The sequence below is a fragment of the Dasypus novemcinctus genome, chromosome 9 (genome assembly GCF_030445035.2).
Source record: "Dasypus novemcinctus isolate mDasNov1 chromosome 9, mDasNov1.1.hap2, whole genome shotgun sequence".
NCBI lineage: Eukaryota > Metazoa > Chordata > Mammalia > Cingulata > Dasypodidae > Dasypus > Dasypus novemcinctus.
The window spans coordinates 87,707,826-87,728,149 of record NC_080681.1 but is presented as its reverse complement, the minus strand read 5'-3'; the positions used below and the strand labels follow the sequence as shown (position 1 = coordinate 87,728,149).

The following is a 20,324-nucleotide window of genomic DNA, read 5'->3' as shown; positions in this document are numbered from 1 at the left end:
TTCCCTGGCTTGTATTTTTGCCTTCAGTTACATGGTGATGTTTTTTCCTTTTTCTACTTCTCTGATTTCCTGGTTCTATTTATAAGGCTTCCAATAATCCAGATTAAGGCCCACCTTGCTTCAGTTGGCCACACTTTGACTAAAAAATAACCTCTTCAAAGGTCCTGCTTACAATGCATTCACACCTACAGAGACTTGGATTAAGATTAAGAACAAGTGTTTGTTGGGCTACTTAAGTCAACCTACCACAATCAGTCATTTCTCAACCTCAGCATTATTGACGTTTTAGGCCTGATAATTCTTTGTTGTGGAGATGTTGCTCTGGGCATAATAGGATGTTTAGCAATATCCTGGTCTCTACCTACTAAATGCCAGTAGCCTACCTTCTTCTCTGCCCAGTTGCTACAACCAAAAATATCGCCAGACATTGCCAAATATACCCTGGGAGACAAAATTGCCTCCAGTTGAGAACCATTGAGCTAGAGAAAGTGAAATAAATGACTTGAGAATTTGTAGCCTACCTAACCTTCTGGCCCATTTGTCCTCGCTGGTAGGGCTTGCTCTGCCTGGAAGCAGGGAAAAAAAACATCCTTTACTTCTAGACATCCATCTTGGCCAAAGCTCTCTAGAAAAGCGTGTCTTGTTTGCCAGAAGCACTGCAGTTAGGAGGTAAGAACAATGATGGTAGGACTAGATAGTCTCACATCCACTATAATGCCTCTAGGCTTGTTCCTCTGAAAGCCACGCAGCTTCTGACAGATGAAAGAGAGAGACATTGGACAAAAGGCTCTAAGAAAGCATACAGATGGAAAAGGAGAGCTTTAGCTCTGGGCATGAGGGCTTCACTCTGACTCATTCTTGGCCCCAGCCACACCTTTAACCACAAACTGGGATCCTGACTTTCTTGGCACAATTAGTCATGTTGCCTTGGCCTTAGTCATGTTGCCTTGGCCCTCAGCAGACCGTAAATCTGCAACTAGATGCAGCTCCACATTCTACCTTACCTAGAGAAACATCATTTATGAAGGGTGGACTAGATCCCACTAAAGTAGGGTCACAGGCAGGGCCACCCTTACAGCTGAACAGTTTGGAGGTCTGGTAACCTGCCCCTGCTGTGCTCATCATGTGTAGTTCACCAAGCCAAAAGAAAGGTTGGCCCTTTCTAATTCCGAAGTGACACAATTTAAAAACTGTGCACATGTTTGAAACCAGAAGATTTATCTCTCCCAAGTCTTCTCTTCTTCAACTTAAACATCCCCATATCCCCAGCTGTCTTCATGTGACACAATTTCCAACCCCTTTGCTGATATCTCTCATGGCATTTAAGATAAAGTTCAACCCCCTTCCTTAGTTTGGCACATAAGGCCCTTCACCATCTGATGCCTTCTCTCCTTCTTCACCCACACCTTATGCTGCCTTAGCCATCGAAGACTATTTGTAGTCCCCTGAGTGCATCCTGATGTTGCAGATCTCTGTGCTCTCCCACTGTTTGCTGACTCTTCTTTACTTACCTCCTGCTTGTCTCTCAAAAGTGGCCTCAAGTGTCACTAGTTCTGGGGCGTCTTTCCTCACCTCCCCATTCCCAGTCCGATTTTCAATGCCCCTCCCCCAATATTTCCACCATTCTCTTTCCATATTTCTATTGCAGATAGCACTTACTGCACCATGCTGTAATTATTGATACATCTCTTTCTCTCCCCCTGATGGACTGTATTCTTTGTGTGTCAATGTTATGGTGATGTTAAGTACCTCAGAGCACTGAAGAAAAAACAGATTGAGAACCATTGTATTGGACTGTCCACTCCTTGAGGACAGGGCCACATCTTCATCTCTGCATTCCTAGCATCCAAATGGCTGTAAACAGCTGGTGCTCAGTGACTGTGGACTGGATACAGGCATTCCTCAGGCAGAAGGAAATTGCTCTCAGATGCCTAGCCACACATGTGGCCATCTTATTTTTGAGTTATGAGTATGCAAAGGGTACTAAGTTGGAACCAGAAAGCTGAAGGAATCCTGCCCTACCTCATACATCTGTACTGTCATGGTTTGTGGAAGTCCATTATTCATGTCAGGTGCAGAGAAAGTGCTAAACAGGTATTTGCTGAATAAATCAATGTCTCCACTTTCCATTTTCAAGAACTGAGGTTCCTGCTTCCCTCTACCACAGGCTAGCAAGAAGAAGAAATATAAAATAAACAGCAACCCTCCAAAGTGTTTAGAAGTATTGTTTGCTCTCTGATCTCCTGGGAACAGGGAGCCTTATGAGTCAGCCTTGAGTAAAACTGAGCCTCCTACAGCCGCTCTGGTCTGGTCAGTGGTCTGGAACTGCTGAAAAGAGGGACCTTTATTTATGTGGAACTAAACTGGGGCTGAAAATCCCCTCGTGACTGCTACTGTTCTCCTTTCCAGGAAAAAAAAATGTAGGTATTTTCTAAATGTGTAGGAATTTGGGTCCCTAGACCTTACATGGACAACACAATATGGAGGTTTTCACCAGAGAATCATTCTTGATCAGTAAATGTTATAAACCAAATTTGCTGCTTCAATCCCAAGAGTTTCCAGGCAGGGTCTGGCCAGGGAGTTCCAGAGCTCTAATTTGCTACTAATTGGCCATTTGAATAATAATTGCTTGGCAGGTCCTAGACTCTGGGCCTTGAAATTTTTTATCTAATGAGGAAGCTATTCTGTCTCTTAGGATCTTACTGGAGGCCCAGGTTAATGTGTGACTTAACTAGGATTTATTGTGTGGCTACTCTTTTACTTCTGGGGCACCCTGAAATCTCATGACCTTCTTCCCTCTCAGACATGGACTCAAATATCTCTCCAACTGGACATGAATATGATCGAGCCAAGCAGCTTGGCTATAGTTGGTCTATGACTAAAATAAGCCTTATAGTGATGACTTATCTGCCAGATTCCCTAGACAAAGGAAATAAGATTGCGAAAGCCCACCAGTGGCAGAGCTCAGAGAAGTCACTTTTTTACCTTAGTGGAGTAGAAAGGGTACACGGGACTTTAATCCCCAGCTACATTCTGCCAGGAGAAGGAAATCCAGGATCCAGTGCAAGGGTACAACTCTGTCGTAACTGCCTCAGAGCTGGAGATGAACCCAGGGGCAGGAATTGGCACTGTGGCCTTCTTGAAGTACTAGAACTTTGATCCTTGGAGTTGAATGGACTTGTTGAGAAATAAAAAGCATAACCTTGCAAAAATATCTAACAAGTCACTCCTGCCCCACTTCTGTGGATCAGTCTGTGAGGGCATGGCCTTGCAGGAAAATGTCAAATAAATAACTCCTGCCTCCTGCTTCTGTAAATTAGCCTGTGAAAACATGGCCTACTAGGCAGATATCAACTGAGTGACTCCCCTGCCCCAATTCGTAAATCAGCCCGCAACCTTGCAGCTGCTTTTTTGCCTCTGTAACCTGCTTGCAAAATTTCACCTAGCACCGCGTTAGCCAATGAGCAAAAGTTATGCTGATCCCACTTGAAATCCTATATAAACCTATGAAAACTGAAAAAAGGGCCTCAGAATTTGAACGTTGATTCTTGTCTGGGCCTGCACATAATAGATCTGTTCCTCCATCTCTCTGAAGTGCCAGTTTTGGGTTTTTTTGCAATTCAGAACTGGATTTGCTGCAACAGACTGAACACAGTTTGATAACTGTTTAATAAGGATTTCATTTTGTTTTTTGTGTTTTTTTGATTTGTTCTTTTTTTGTTTTGCTTTGTTTTCCCATTTTACGTTTTCCCACATCAATCCTTTATCCTCATTGTGGCTATATAGTTTTTATCATATGGATGCATGATATTTGGCCAATTCCCTTCTTATGAACATTTCAGTAAATTTTCTCTTCTCTTAACAATGCTTCAATAAACACCCTTGTCCCTTTTCTGTTATATAAAACTTAGACTAAATTTCTTAAAATAATATTGCTGGATCAGAAGGGGTGCACATTTAAAATTCTAATATATATTATCAAATTAGTCTATTTTATACTCCCACCAAGAGAGTATGAATATACTTCTTTTTCTCAAAAATATACTTGATCTTTTTAATTTTATCAATCTCATGGGGAAAATGAGTTGGATTTCTTTGATTATCAGTGTATTTGAACAACTTTTTTATAAACATGTTTCTTTCTTCTTTTGATAACCACCCATTAAGTTTGCCTCTTTTTTTAATTGAAATTGCCTTTTTCATATTGATTTTTTAAAGCCTTTTTTCATGTTCCTGAAACTTGCTCAAATCAAAGACTACCACGAAATTTTTTCCTCATGTTTGGGTTACAGAGCCTGACCTTTCCTGACTTTTTTTTTTTTTTTTTGGAGGTACTGGGTATTGAACCTGGGACTTCATACTTCCAAGGCAGGTGCTCAGTGAGTTATACCCACCCCACTTTCTTGCCTTTTTATTGACCAGAATCAGGACAAGAACAGTAAGCATCCATAAGTAAGGTAGAAAAGAAGAAATAGATATATTATGGAACTTCTGGCAGATTTTTATGATAAAATTGGAAGACTGAGGAAAATTGTTCCAAAGAACATAACTTTTTCTCCATCAGTTCTTAGTCTTGTAATATGAGCCAGTGAATTATCTTGACCCACAGCCCAGCTCCTACTGAGGCAGGCTAGTTTAAGAAAAGCAAAGACAAGTTAAATCCTGGCAGAAAAACATGGCCATGAAACATGTGGCCCTGAAACCCTGCCTGGAGACCCCCTGAGGGTAAGATCCCGCCAAGGAAGGATCCCATGAGAACCCTATTTGGAACAATTTCCAAATTGTTTTTTGGAAATTATCTATTTCCCAAATATCCTCAAGTGGTGGGGCTGGGGAACTGCCTGGTGGGGTAATCAAACAGAACAGCAAACAGCTGAGGCCCCTCCCCAAGTATTAGCAAGGGGAGGAATAATTAATAGCCTAAAGTAACCACATAAGCCAAATCTCTTTTTCTCTGCCTAAAGGAGCCTGCATCAAATCTCGGTGCGTATTTCTGTCCTTCTTTCCCATTTCTCAGCAAGCTCTGCTTTTCCCCCCATTTATCAATAAATTCTTTTTACTGGCCTAACTAAACTGGCGCATTCTTAAATTCTTTTATGCCACAAAGTCAAGAATCTAGAGGAATCCAACACTTCCCATCTTCACTACAATAGACCATGGACTCTGTTGCCCTGAGGTTTTTGCTTCCTATCCCAGGTAGCTTGCCTTTTTTTAGTCTATGTCCACAGATAACTAAATTTGCTTTTGTTTTCTGGTCACTGATGTCACTCCAAGTTCAGGACTATTTGTGATTTTACAAGCCAAAGAAACTCTTAAATGATGGATTATAGTAAATATAATTGCCAAGGATATGTTTGTTTAATTATTGATTTTATAGCAGTTCTTTAAAAAATAAGAATTTTAACCCCTTACCATTAAATATTGCAAACTTTTTTCCTAGTTTTTTATTTGCATTTTAACTTTATGATTTCTTTTGCTGCACAATTTTCAGTTTTAAGTGGTACAAACTATCAGTATTTTCCTGAATGTGTTCTAACTTTGGTAGCCAATTAAGAAAGCCCTTCTCTACCTCAAGATTATACAAACACTCTTTTAATACTATATGTGTGTGTGTATGTATACATTCAAACCATTTACATCTCCTGAAATTTACTTCTGTGTCTAGTATGAGGAAGGACTCTTACTTTTTTTCCCCAGTCATTAATCAATTATCTAAACATTTTAATGGGGCATCTAAGGCTTTTCATTAACTGACCTTTTCTTGCTTCTCCAGTTTCACCTCCTCCTTTTCTCCCTGGAACTCTCTGCTCCCTTCTTATCAAACCACATGTAGTTCCTGGAATGTAACATCCTATTTCGTTCCTCCCAAATTTGGACATGTTAATTCCTCTGCCCAGTCTATGCTTCCCCGGGTCTCTTTTAATCCCTGGTCAACAAGTATTTATTCTCCCAGACAGAACTCCTGGCACATGGTAGGTATCATTAACTGCTGATAAATGAGTAAATCAATCACTTCCACCCACTTTCAGCACAGGATAGCCTCTGTGCGTGACATGTGCAATGGAAGGAAGTAAAATTGGGAAGTGCATTTAACAGGGGAAATCCACACGACCATATGACTTATGGACACAGGCGGTCTCCTTCCTCCTGTGGTTCTCCCTTGTGTTACCATCCCTGCCCACACCATTCCCTCCTCTTCTCAACCTCAGCCCAGTGGTTTCAGTTGGCTAGTAGGCTGTAGCCTCCTTTCCACCATCTTTGTGACTGTGACTGTATCCTGACATAATTTTAGCTTTTATGCCATTAGCGTTAGCTCCACATAAATGTGTGTGTGTGTGTGTGTGTGTGTGTGTGTACATGTTAGAGAGACTGAGAAAGAACAACTCTGGTGCAGATAGAGTCTTCTTCCATCCTGGAGTCCTGCCATTTCTGTCAGAACTGGGTAGCAAGTTCTTTTTTAGCAGCTTCACTGGATGGAGTGGAAAGCAGATTGTTCTCCTACCAAGGCTAGTTTGCAGGAGCCTACTCTGAATACAAATATTTATTACTGAATACCAGTAATTATCACTACCATTCACTAAATCCTTGCTATGTATCACCAGTCACTAACATCCATTGTTTCATTTTTTTTAAAGATTAATTTTTGTTTTATTTATTTCATCCTCCCCATTGTTTGTGCTTACTGTCTGCTCTCTGTGTTCATTTGCTATGTGTTCTCTGTGTCTGCTTCATCTTCTCTTTAGGAGGCACTGGGAACAGAACCTGGGACCTCCCATGTGGGAGAGAGGTGCTCAATCACTTGAGCCACCTCAGTTTCCTGCTTTGTTGTGTCTGTCATGGTCTTCTTTCCTCTTTGTGTCTTCTTGTGTCAGCTTGCCACACCTGCCTGTCGTTCCAGCTTGCTCTCTTGCTCGTCTTCTCCAGGAGGCACCAGGAACTGAACCCAGGACCTCCCATGTGGTTGGGAGGAGCTCAGTCGACTTGAGCCACATCTGCTTCTCTCATTGTTTCATTTAATCCCCAAACATCTCAACCCAAGGTAGATATTAAAATCCACTTTTCACAAATGATAAAATCTGGCCAAAGTCACACAAACAACAAGGGGCACAGCAAGGATTTCAACACAGATGTATCTAAACAACTATCCTGGTTAATTCATAAGCAATCTAGCTGGACACTCTCCAGGTTAGAGGCTCAGGGCTGTGGATTCCAATTCCTAATCCTGACATTCTAAGAACTCTACAACTATCTAACTTCTTGAATAGTACACTTTTGTATACTTCTCATTAATTCATTTATTCAACAACCTTTATTAATCTTGATGAAATTAACACTATCTTTGCAATTAGTAAAAAATATTAATCATGCCACTGAGTGTACACTTTGGATGGACTGTACAAGGCATGGGACCGTATAACGCAGTGAACCCTGTGGTGGATGATGGACTGTGGTTAACAGCACAAATATGAGAATGTGCTCTCATGAACTATAACAAATATACAATACTACTACATGGTGTTAATAATAGGGAGGTTTATGGGAAAAATACTTCAAATGTAAGCTATGGACTATAGGTAATAGTAATATTTTGATGATGTTCTTTCATCATTTGTAACAAATATTCCACAACAATGCAAGGTGTTGGTGGTGGAGTGATTATGGGAATCCTGTATGTTATGCATAATTGTTTTGTAAACTCACAACTTCTCTAATTAAATATATATATTAATCACATCTCTACCACTATATTATCTTAAGCAAGTCACTAACGTTCTCTGACAACTCAATTTACTTTTCTTTCAAATAAAGATTATAATACCTATGTGCTAGATTACTGTGAGAATTAAATGAGATACAGGAGATCAAGAGGCATTCAATTACTTTTATAAGTAGTTATTAGTCTGCTTTCCTACTGCAGGCCATCCTCCACTTGTGCACTAGAGTCCATCCTCTCTTGCCTACTGAAGGATTTTCAAAAGTTGCAATGATGAACATGTACTAGTTTTACGAAGGAAACATACCAATTTTTTTTTCCCCTTAATTAAAAGAGGTACCCAATTGGCAAGTGTCTTAGTTAGGGTTCCTCCAAAGTCAGACTCTGAGATAAGGACTTGAATGATCCCAGAAATCAGAAGGAAGGGAGTGGGGAAATGAGACAGAGAAGGGAGAAAAGCCAGTATATGAGCTGGTTAATACTATGGGCGACGAGGGCTCAGTCTCCCCACGGGAACCCTCTGTGAAATTGTAAATAACATTCCTTAGAATTGTCCCAGTGGAGGATGGGAAGGCTGGAGGCTTTAGCAGCCCATCTCTGCTCTCTATTTGTTGAGGATTGTCCCTGGGGGACCTTAAGTCCCCCCACTTCCAGGTTACAGATGCAGGCAGCCAAGTGAGCTTCCTTGGCCATGGAGAAAACCGTGGGACAGGAAAGCAGAAAGACACCACAGCACATAGCCGATGTGGGGTTTGGCCTCCACAGCTGTGTTAAATTTAGCAGATTGGTGCATCACACAAATCTACCTACAAGAAGATAGACAGGGGAAGTGGATGTACTTCAAGCAATTGGGCTCCCACCTACCACATGGGAGGTCTGTGGTTTGGTTCCCAGTGTTTCCTAAAGAAGACAGAGAGCTGGCATGACAGGCAGACATGGCAAGCTGACACAAGATGATGCAACGAGACACAAGAAGAAAAGTGTAATGGGAGACACAACAAAGCAGGGAACAGAGGTGACTTAAGTGATCAGGCACCTCTCTCCCACATTGGAGGTCCCAGGTTCAATTCCCAGTGCCTCCTAAAGATACAAGGAAGACAAACAGACACAGCAAGTGCACAATCAATAAGGGGATAGGAAGAGAGAAATAAAATAAATCTTAAATAAAAAAAGAATTGTGAAATTCTGTGCTCAACATAGCTTACTTTTATTTATAGTATGTGGTACCTGTACGAGTGCCTAGGAGTATACCGCCATATGGGTTACTCATAAGAACCACTGACCTACTAAGGCCTGACACTAGTCACCACATCTCTCCTACTAGTTTGTTACTCTTTTGAGTGCTTGAACCACATATAAATACAATTCTCATTCATTCACTAAGTCTTTAATATTAGCCAAGCATCATACTTGGCACCAGAGTTACAGAGATCAATAACTCACTAGGAGAGGACAAGTGGTATCCTGGATAAAGCATGGACTTTGGAGTCAGAGACCAACTTGCCCTGGGCAACTCATTTAATTGCTTCTCTCATCTATAAAAGGAAATAGTAATGGTCCCTACTTGGTAGGGTTGTGATGATTAAAAGAGATAATTGCTATCAAACAGTACAGTGTCTGATGCACATATAGTAAGTGCTCAATAGATATTAGCTATTTGTTTGCTATCAAAAACAGTATCACATTTTTTCTTAAATCAGTCTTTACCCATGGCTGGCCCACAAGTTCTATTGGTAGGACAGGATAGAGGAGCACAGTCTATTGTGTGTTGTGGTACAGAGGAAACATATACATGTACATTGGTCCTCTGGAGGAGAAGGGGATTGGAACTCTGATCTGGCAGGATGAGAAAGTTGTTTACATGGTGCAGTCCCCAGGGCCTGATACCAGCCTTGCTGGCCTTTAGCAGGCCCTTGCATTAGACCACAATATCCAAGAGGCCTAAAAGAGAGGCATGCCACAGTGCACAGGTGCACCCTCTGGCTCAGGCGCACACCCAGGGCCACACTCATCAGCTACCCAAGCAATTACTCTCATTTTTTTTAAAGGAAGCTATTAGGTCTTGTTAAGTTGGCATCATCCTTTCAATACAGAAAAGTCAAAGTCCTGCAACGTCCCTATGGGCTGGTTTCAGTGCTGGCCAAGGTTTAGAATTGATCCTACTCTTCAGAAACATTCATAGATTGGAAGAAAATCAGGCTCTCTTTAAATATGCTGCTTCTCTCCATGAATGTCTCCAGAAGTTCAGCTAATGATGGCAAGATCTTGTTCAAAGTATCCTAGCAGCCTAGCAGAATACCTAGCACATAGTAGGAGCTCAATAAATATTAGTTGAATGAATGACACACTCCCGGATCAAAAGACACTCAGCCATACTGTTTCCGTGCTTAGCGCATCCATGGTTTGTGGTCCTGAGAAGCATTTGAAGCATGTAGCAACTCCAAAGAAATGGATGGTGGGCAAACTCACTGGTGTGTTTGCTCCTCGTCCATCCACTTGTCCCCACAAGCTGAGAGAATGTCTTCACACTCATCCCCACTCATCATTTTCTTAAGGAACACACTTGAGTATGCCCTGATAGGAGATGAAGTAAGATCTGTAATGCAGTGATTCATGAAGACTGATGGTAGGGTCCAAACTGCTATAATATCCTGCTGGTTTTATGGAGGACATCGGCATTAAGAAGACTGGAGAGAATTTCCATCTCACCTTTTTTTTTTTAAGAATTATTTTATTTATTTATTTCCACCTCCTGCCTTTGCTGTTTGCACTTGCTGTCTGCTCTCTGAGTCTGTTTGTTGTGTGCTGGTCTTCTTTTTAGGAGGCACAAGGAATTGAACCTGGACCTTTTCATGTAGGATGGAGGTGCCCAATAGCTTAAGACACCTTCACTCCTGCTTGTTGGATCTCTCTCACTGTGTTTCCTTGTTGTGTCTCTTTATTGCGTCATCTTGTGGCATCATCTTGGTGCATCAGCTTGCCATGCCAGCCCATTGTGTCAGTTCACTGTTTTATTCATTTTCTTTAGGAGGCACCAGGAACCGATCTTGGAACCTCCCATGTGGTAAATGGGTGCCCAACTGCTTGAGTCACATCTGTTTCCCTCCACCTGATTTTTTTTTTTTTTTAAGATTTATTTATTTCTTTCTCTCCCCTTCTCCCCGCCCCGGTTGTCTGTTCTCTGTGTCTAGACGTCCGCTTCTGTTGTTGTCAGCAGCACGGGAATCTATGTTTCTTTTTGCTGCATCATCTTGTGTCAGCTCTCTGTGTGGGTGGCGCCATTCTTAGGCAGGCTGCACTTTCACGCTGGCTGGCTTTCCTTACAGGGCACACTCCTCGCGCGTGGGGCTCCCCTACACAGGGGACACCCCTGTGTGGCACAGCACTCCTTGCGCGCATCAGCACTGTGCATGGGCCAGCTCCACATGGGTCAAGGAGGCCCGGGGTTTGAACCGCGGACCTCCCATGTGGTAGACGGATGCCCTAACCACTGGGCCACGTCCTCTTCCCCCTCCACCTGATCTTGATACCAAGAATTGCTTTGCTGTTCTTTGCATTATGCCTGAGGAAGCCAAGAACAGGTTGTACAAAGTGAGGAAGCTCTTTGTGGGCACAAATGGAATCCCTCATCATATCATCCACTATCCTGATCCCTTCATCAAGGTGAACAACACCATTCAGATTGATTTGGAGACAGGCAAGATTACCGATTTCATGAAGTTCAACACTGATAATATGTGTATGGTGACTGGAGGTGCTAACCTGAGATGAATAGGTGTGATCACCAACAGAGAGAGACATCCTGGCTCTTTTGATGTGGTTCATGTGAAAGATGCTAACAGCAACAGCTGTGCCACCTGACTTTCCAACATTTTTTTATTGGCAAAGGGAACAAACCATGGATTTCTCATCCCCTAGGAAAAGGTATCAGCATCAAAACTGGTGAAGAGAGGAAGAGACTGGCAGCCAAAGACAACAGTGAGTGAAATGATCTTTAGCTCTTTAGGTGACCTGAATGGAGAGCTCTTTGTGGTTAAAGATAATATCGCATGGAAAAAAAAAAAAAAGATAGCCTTGAACTCTTGTGGTGAGTCTGACCAACTGCTTATGAGGGATCTGGATCTTGACGTCTGAGAGTAGATGAACCAGCACCTTGCCTCACTACCTTTCCTCAGGTTCCTTTCATCTAGGTAAGGTACATAGGTCTGTTCCCTGCATCCTCTGTGAGTTTCTGGGGTGGCCCCCATATGGCTCTGTTCTAGATATGGGTTCTCTGGGAAACTGAGCTCAGTTCTTGGTTCCTGCTCAAACAGGACAGCCTAGAGTATGCAGGAAGTGCCAACTGGGATAGTCCCAAGATAGGCTCAAGGGACTTGGGCAGAGGGCATTTCCTCATTCCTCTGACCTGGCCCCATTCCTCTCAGATTCTAGAAACTTCTGCCAAATGCTGAAATGCTGAGAACTTGTCTCTCCTTTTCCTCCACTCAGTGATCAGAGGGGAATGTGCCATTCCTCCTTCCAAAGCTGCCCCCGCCCCCCTTACCTTCTAGCTCTTCATCTGTTTCAGCCTCTTCCTTTGCATCCCATAAAGCTGCCTCTAGGCATGTACCTTTAGGTCTGCATTCTGGCTGTTCTATATTTGCCCTTCTGGGCTATGTACCTTGAAGCCGGAGGATAGGGCTAATCTATTTTTGTGTCCTTAGCACCAAGCAAAAGTCTAGGGCTTAGCAAATACCCAACAAATGTTAGCCAAATGCATGATTTCCTCTATTAGTCTCTCCCCTTTCATATCTCCAATCTCTTTTATTTCATCCTTCTGCTTAGCATGTGATCATGTTCAAATTTCCCTTCTGCTCTGCTTTCTTCTCAAGAGTCTAACCCATCTCTTGCCTTCTTCTTACTAAATTCTTGAGAGGGGAGTAGGTATAGCTCAGTGGTTGAGCACCTGCCTCCCACATACTAGATCCCCAGTTCAATCCCCAGTAACTCAAAATAAAAGAGAGGTAAATAAATAAATAAATTCTTGAGCGGTATGCCCTCTGATTCTCCATATCCTCATCTTCCATTCAGTCCTAAATCCAGGCTCTGTGGCCCAGGCTTCACCATTTCACTGAACAGCTCTCCACAAGTCACCATTGACCTCCATGTCATCCAAATTCTCTTTTGTCTTACCTTTTTAACTTATCTGCACAGGATCCAGGCAACCTGACTCCTGACATAGGCAACCTCTAAAAATGGTTCCCAGTGACACTGCCTTCTGGTATGCAAGCCCTTGTAGTATCTCCTCCTCTTGTGTAATGGCTGGACTTATTGACACCCTTACAATGAAAAGAATATGGCAGAAGGGAAGGGATGTCACTTCTAGTATTAGGTTTCAAAAAAACTGTCACTTCCATCTTGGGTGTCCTGTCTTGTTCTCTTACTTGCTTGCTTGCTTTGAGTGAGGTCAGTTGTCAGGTTGTGAGCTGCCCTTTGGAGAGAATTACACAGCAAGGAATCATGTAGCGAGGAACTGAAGGAGATCTCCAGGCAACAGCCAGTGAGGAACTGAGGCCCTCAGGCCAATAGGCTGTGAGGAACTAAATCCTGGCAACAACCACATGAAGGAGCTTAGAAGTGGATCCTCTACCAGTAAAACTTCAGACAAGACTACAACCCCAGCCAAGAGCCTGACTGCAACCTCCTGAGAGACCTTTAGCCAATCATCCAGTTAAGCTGTATCCACATTCTTGACCCACAGACACTGTGAAATAACAAATGTTAGTTGTTTTAAGCTGCTAGGATTGGGGGTATTTTGTAACACAAAAATAGATAACTTATACAATTTTTTTATCCCAGATATGTATTATCTGGGTGACATTGGAAAAGTTATTTAATTGATCTGTCCCTTAATTTTCTCATAGGGGGAAGCGGATATGGCTCAAGTGATTGGGCTTCTGCCTACCATATGGGAGGACCTGGGTTCAATCCCTGGGGCCACCTGGTTAGAAAAAAAAAAAAGTGTTCCTGTGCAGCGAGCTGAGTGCACCCGCGAATGCCCATGCAGCAAGCCAGTGCCTGCCTGTGTGGTGAGCCAAGTGCCCATGTGGCAAGTCGAGTGCTCATGCAGCAAGTCAGTGTCTGCACAAGTGAGTCACACACCAAGATGATGACACAACGAAAGAGAGATGAAGGGGAGAGTCAAGGTTAGGTGCAACAGAAACCAGGAACTGGGGTGGCACAAGTGACAGGGAACCCCTCTCCACATCAGAGGTCCCCAGGATTGAATCCCGGTGAATCCTAGAGGAGAACAGAGAAGAGAAGACAAAAAGAGAGAAATAGATACAGAAGACCACACAGCAAATGGACACAGAAAAAAACAGCAAGGTGGAGGGGAGAGGGAGGGAAAAAAAGAATTTCTCAAAGGGTTGCTCTGGAGATTAAAGAGCATGCACATAAAGCATATGTCAGGGGAAACAGATGTGGCTCAACCAATTGAGCTCCTGTCTACCATACAGGAGGTCCAGGGTTCAAAGCCTAGGGCCTCCTGGTGAGGGCAAGGTGGTCCATGCAGACAGAGTGCAGGCCCATGCTGGAATGCCGGCCCACACAGGAGTGCCCCCCTGCATGGGTATGCCACCCAGTATGGGAAAGCTGCCCTGCACTCTGCCGGCTGACACTGCAAGATGACACAACAAGAGACACAGAGGAGAGAAAAGAAGAAGACATAGCAGAACAGGGCATTGAGTGGGTGCAAGAGGGTAATTGCCTCTCACCCACTCTGGAAGGCTCCAGGATCAGTTCCCAGAGCCACCTAATGAGAATACAAGCAGACACAAAAGAACAGACAGGGAATGGACACAGAGAGCAGGCAAAAAGGGAATGGGGGGAGGGGGGAGAATAAGTAAAATAAGTCTTAAATAAATAAAATAAAATAAAGCATATGTCAGATAGTGGATGCTCAAGATAATGGTAGTTTTCCTTATTTCCCTTAGTTTCCCTAACATAATACTCACATATGTGCTACAATCAGCACATATTGCAATCAACAATAGGTTGACTCAAAGGGAAGGCAACGCAGAACATAACAAAATAAAAGGACAAAGAGAAAGACACAAGAGAGGAAATAAAGCTGTGACCAGGGGACTCACAGTTTCTGGAACTGAGAGCCTCGACCCTAGTTTCTACCTCATATTTATTGGAAACTACCGAGCAGCTATTTTCTATCAGAACTGCAACATCATCTACAATAATAGGGAACAACTGCAACATCTACAATAGAACAGGTGTAACATTTACAATAAGGAACTGGTAAGCCAGTTTCCGACAACACATGTGGTTCTTCTTTTTAAACATTCTTATTTTTTCTACCTCTCATTATAAAGGTCACATAGTTATTTTAGCCTGGTTTACCTAGAAAACCAGAACGCAGGGGAACTCTTACATGTTAAGGCTTTATTGGCTGGTACAATCTCAGCGCAACAAGAGTGAGGGGGAGAAACGAGGCAGGGAAGAAGGGAAAGAAAATAAAAGATGGTGTGCTTCAGAGCTAGCTATAGTTTTGCAAATAACACAGGTAGTTGCTCATTTATATAGGACAACTTCAGAGAGGGGAGGAAGGGCAAACGCTCTCTCATTGATCAATTTCCTTACATCTCAGGAGGCTTTACTTCCCCTCCATTTCCCGGCTGTGTTACCTGGCTTCCCACAGAAAGTGCTTCAGCTTACTTGGAGAATGGTGGGAGGAGGCCAGATTCTCTGTTGATCTGGTTATGTCAGACCTGAGTGCCAGAGCTGCTACAGTTCCTGCTACAGCAGGTGCAATAGAGAAGGTATAAAAGTCTGGTCCACATACTTAGGGAGGCTGAGACAGACAACTGTATCAGGAGATGGGGCAACTGTGGCAACTGGGGCTCTCCACAGAGCAAGTGGCAGAGGCCTGGGAGCAGATGGCTCCAAGTGAATCTATAGAACTGAACTAGGTCCAGTACAACAGCTATGTTTCAAAAATTTGATAGATAAAACAAAATAACCTATACTTCTACCAGTAAAATGCAACTGTTGTTATTAATTTAGTGGATTTTCATCCATCTCTTTCCTTATACAAAGAGATTTTTTTTTATTTGAAAACTTTTTCTAATTTTTTAACTGAAGTATAACATGATATGGAAAAGAGCATTTGTTTTAAGTACATAGCTTGTTACATTTTCACAAATTCAATACACCCTCGTAAATTAAATCAAGAAGTAGACCTTTATTGTCATCCTAGAAGTCTCCCCCTTTTGCTTGCTTCCAGTTACTACATCTCTAAGAGTAACCACCATCCTGACTTCTAACAGCATAGATTAGTTTTTCTTGTTTTTGTACTTTATATCAGTGGAATTATACAGTATGTAGTCTTTTGTGTTTGCTTTCTTTCACTCTCATTAAGTTTGAGAGATTTATCCATTTTGTTGAATGTAGTAGTTAGTTCCTTTTCACTGCTGGATAGTATTCTACTTCTAGAATTTCTATTTGTCTCCTTTTCAAAACCTGCTCTTTTTCTTTGATGCAAGATGCAGTTTCTGATGGCTTTGGGGAAAGAATGTTCCTCAGCCTTTTGGGAGTGCTCCCAGAAGTTAACGATTGGGAGAGTGTGATATGCTGATATTAAGGCTGGAAGTGCCACAGCACTTTTGCCACCATGAGGAGGTCAACTTCATTGTGAAGATGACAAAATGGAATACAGAGAGAAGAAATGGAAAATGGGATTTTGGTGATATGGTTAGGTACTGAATCAAACCAAGAATGCCTATTGAGCATACATTTTCTTCATTGTTGAAGTCAGATTAAATTGGGCTATTAGGGGCAATACAGACTCCCTCCTAACTTATCCATGGATAAATACAAGGGGCTGTGGGAATACAGAAGAGCCACACCTAACTCAGTCCAAACCAGTCAGGTAAGCCTTCTCAGAAGAAATATTTGGGGAGTAGGGGATATTTGAAGAAAGATTATTCTAGGTAGAGGAAATAGTACATGAAAGGACTCAGAGGTGAGAGAGAACACTGTGCTTAGGAAACCATCCACTATTCTCTCAGGTTCTCAAGCCATAAATCTATGAGTCATTCCTGACTGTTTCTTTTTTTCACCTCCCACATCTAGTGGATCAGCAAGCACTGCCAATTCTGTTCCTAAATGTTTCTCGAAGTTGCCCACTGCACTCCACAATGAATGTGAGCTGCTGTCCTTCAATGGACCCTCGTCATCTCTCACTTAGATGATTGCCTCCTAATAAGCATCCCTGTTTCCAGTTTTGCAGCATTTTCGCCAGTCACTCCCTTCACTACTGTGACCTTTATGAAATCCATATCTAGGGAGCGGATGTCACTCAAGCAGTTATGTACCTGCTTCCCACATGGGAGGTCCCGGGTTCGGTTCCCAGTGCCTCCTAAAAAACAACAACAACAAACAAACACATAAAATCCATATCTGATCATGGTATGCACCTGCTTAGAATGTCTCCTTATTTTCCTCAGGATAAATTCAGAGTGCTTTCAGCTACAGATATCAGAAATTCTCAGTTCAGAGCCTCAAACAAAAAGGAAATTTTATCTTAATTAAGTCCAGGGATAGGGAAAATTCCAGACACAGTGTGACAATCAAGGCTTGGTTTCTATACTTTCTTGACATTCTCTTGGCTCTCTCCTCCTTCTTGTACTGGTTTCATCTTCATTCTGGTGACAAGATGGCTGCAGCAGTTCTGAGGTCATATTCAGATTTGACAATTTTATTTATATCTAACTCAAATCATCCCGCTTGCATTTTACGCAATAACAATAAATCATCTCAGAGAGATCTGAAGAAACATATTCACATTTTAGTATACAATCCTAATTGGACTTTCCTCTTTCTACAACCTATTTTTTAGAACTCCCTGTGATTTACCTTCTCTTATTCTTTCTGCAGCATCTGAAACTATTTTCATTCCTTTGTGTCTGTTAGGATACTTTGGTTTCAAGTAACAAAAGCTGGCTCTACCTGCTCAAAGAAAAATAGAGGAATTTGGAAGGATATAGGAGAACTTGCAAGATCGAAGGTAAGGCAAGACTTAGAATAGGCAGGAACCAGGCAGCTTCAGGAGGTCCTATTAGCAGGGATTGCTTAGACAGTGTTGGTAGGGTGCTGGTGATGGAATGCATAAAGTTCAGTTGTTTTGGACTTTTGGTAGCTATATCAACAATTCAAACTCTAGGAAGGGAGCATTCAATTGGCATTTCCTGGGTCATTAGGAGGGCAGGCGCCTGATCCAGTGGATCAGATATAAGTAATTAATTTGAAGAAATTCTCCAAAAGAGGAACAAATGGACACTGGGCTACCAAAAATAAATTCCCACTACTTCTTAAGCCACCCTTTTCACTCAGATTCTGCAATGCCAAATTTATTTGCTCTCCACCTACCTTTTAGGTTGTTTCTTCTCTGCCTCATTTTTGGACTTATTTTCTTCCTCCCACTTCCTAAATATTAGTGTTCTCCTTGAAGTATGGGCCTGGGCACAGACCTGACTAGTAAAAGTAAGGCCTATATTGAGAATTAACTGAGAATGCCTCAATCTTTCTCAGAATCCAATGCTTTCCTTCTCTGTAGTCTGAGATTTCCAATACCGTCTAGTCAGAATATTTTGACTCTCTGGAATGATGATCTTCAAACTTTTTGCTGTACTATTCCTTAAAATAATTTTGAAAACTGTGAACCACATCGCATATTTTTCATCATAAGTGTGTATTGAGAACATATCAATTCTCACCATCATCCATCTAAAAAATAGACTCTTCTTAACAGTTGTTAATAAAATTAGAAATCCAATACAACAGTGCTTGTATTTTTATTTACCTATGCTATTATCTTTACAGAGATCTTTATTTCTTCATGCAGCTTCAGTCAAATGTCTAGTGTTCTTTTCTTCCAACCTGCAGAACACCCTTTAGCATTTCTCATAGAGCCAGTCTAATGGTGATGAAGTCCCTCAGCTTTTGTTTATCTGGGAATGTCTTAATGCCACCCTCATTTTTTATTTTTTTAAAGATTTATTTATTTTTATATATTTCCCTCCCCTTCCCCCTCCCCCCAGTTGTATGCTCTCTGTGTCCATTCGCTGTGTGTTCTTCTGTGACTGCTTCTACCCTTATCAGCAGCACCAGGAATCTGTGTTTCTTTTTGTTGCATCATCTTGTTGTGTGTCAGCTCTCCATGTGTGCAGCACCATTCTCGGACAGGTTGCACTTTCTTTTGCCCTGGGTGGCTCTCCTTATGGGGCACATTTTTTGTGTGTGGGGCTCCCCTACGCAGGGAACACCCTTGCGTGGCACGGCACTCCTTGCGCGCATCAGCACTGTGCATGGGCCAGCTCCACATGGGTCATGGAGGCCCGGGGTTTGAACCACGGACCTCCCATGTGGTAGGTGGATGCCCTATCCATTGGGCCAAGTCCGCTTCCCCTACCCTTATTTTTGAAAGACAGTTTTGTCAGATATAGAATTCTTAGTTGACAATTTTTTGCTGTCAGCATTTTAAATATGTCTTCCAACTGCCTTCTTGACTCAGTGGTTTCCAAAGAGAAAACAATACTTAATCTTATTGAGGCTCCCTTATATATGACACATTCCTTCTCCTTTGTGACTTTCAATGTCTTTCTTAAACTTTGGCACTTAAAAATTTGATTATAATATACTGTAGCATGGTTTATTTGGGTTTATCCTGTTGGAAATTCACTGAGTGTCTTAAGTCCTTCATTAAATTTGAGAAGTTGGGAGGCAGACGTGGCTCAACTGATGGAGCATCTGCCTACCATATGGAGGGTCCAGGGTTCGTTCCCCAGGGCCTCCTGAACCGTGTGGTAAGCTGGCCCATGTGTACTGCTGTCGCATTCAAGGAGTGCCCTGCCATGCAGAGGCATCCCCATGTAGGGGAGCCCTAGGTACAAAGAGTGCGAAAGGAGTGTAGCCCAGGGGTGGTGCTGCACACACAGAGAGCTGACACAGCAAGATGACGCAACAAAAAAAGGGGACAGAGTTTCCTAGTGCCGCCGGATAATGCAAGTGGACATAGAAGAACACACAGAGAATGGACATGGGGTGGGAAGGGGAGAGAAATAGATTTTAAAAATTAAAAAAAAATTTTTGAGAAGTTGTCAGCCATTATTTCCTTGAATATTGCTTTTTTTAAAAAAGACTTATTTTTTATTTTATTTATCCCACCCTCCCACCGCTGCCTGTGCTTGCTGTCTGCTCTCTGTGTCCATTTGCTACATGTTCTTCAGTGTCTGCTTGCCTTCTCTTCTTTTCTTCTCATTAGGAGGCACCAGGAACTGATCCTGGGCCCTCTGACATGGGAGAAAGGCACCCAATCGCTTGAACCACCTCAGCTCCTGATTTATTGTGTCTCTCATTTTCTTTCCTCTGTGTCTCTTTTTTGTTGTGTCATCTTTTTGCATCAGTTCACAGCATGGGCCAGCTCTCCATGGTGTGGTCCAGCTTCGTCTTCACCAGAAGACCCTAGGAACTGAACCTGGGACCTCCCGTATGATAGATGGGAGCCCAAAGCTTGAGCCACATCTGCTTCCCTTGAATATTCTTTCTGACCACCTCTCTC

General features: G+C 42.4%; 1 pseudogene; it reads left to right on the top strand.

Moving 5' to 3' along the window:
* The first annotated feature begins 10,112 nt into the window (after positions 1 to 10,112).
* On the top strand, positions 10,113 to 11,700 carry LOC101447462 (small ribosomal subunit protein eS4, X isoform-like; annotated as a pseudogene).
* Positions 11,701 to 20,324: the final 8,624 nt, after the last annotated feature.